This window comes from Nestor notabilis, unplaced genomic scaffold (genome assembly GCF_000696875.1).
Source record: "Nestor notabilis isolate BGI_N333 unplaced genomic scaffold, ASM69687v1 scaffold13516, whole genome shotgun sequence".
In the NCBI taxonomy this organism is placed as follows: domain Eukaryota; kingdom Metazoa; phylum Chordata; class Aves; order Psittaciformes; family Psittacidae; genus Nestor; species Nestor notabilis.
Window position 1 is genome coordinate 5992 of NW_009934366.1, and position 563 is coordinate 6554.

A 563-nucleotide genomic window follows, 5' to 3' on the forward strand; every position below is an offset into this window, starting at 1 on the left:
GGCTGGGATCACCAGACATTGGCCCTGCTGCGCTCCTCGCCCAGGTGGACACCGAGGGGCTCAGCACCAGCACCGGGAATCACGGGGCCATGGAGCGGGTCTGGCAGAGCCCCTGCAGCCTCTTCCCCCCATCTGCGCTTGTGCAACTGCCGGCTCCGCTCCAGGAGCTGCTCTGGGAGTGCGGGCTCGGAGCGGAGCAGCGCAGCCACATCAGTCGCGTGCTGCCGCCTCTGCCCCCCCTCACCCCTCCGGCTCCCCAGGCGAGGCTTTGCCATCCCTCCGTGTGCTTTGGACCACATGGATCACCTCCTGCTGCAGCAGGTCTCCTCCTGCCCCCCTGCTTACCTTCTCCTTCATCGGGTCTGGGGTCTACCATGGCCATGATAGTCCAATGATTCCTGCAAGCAGGGTCTGGGCTGACATCTCAACAGGCCTTCACCTCATCTGGTCATATGAGAGGTTCCCATTTATTGCCAAGGCAAACTCAGGACTGGAGTCTGGGTCAAGGCAAACCTGTGCCAGCGCCTCAGCACCCTCACAGGGAAGAGCTTCTGCCTCAGAGC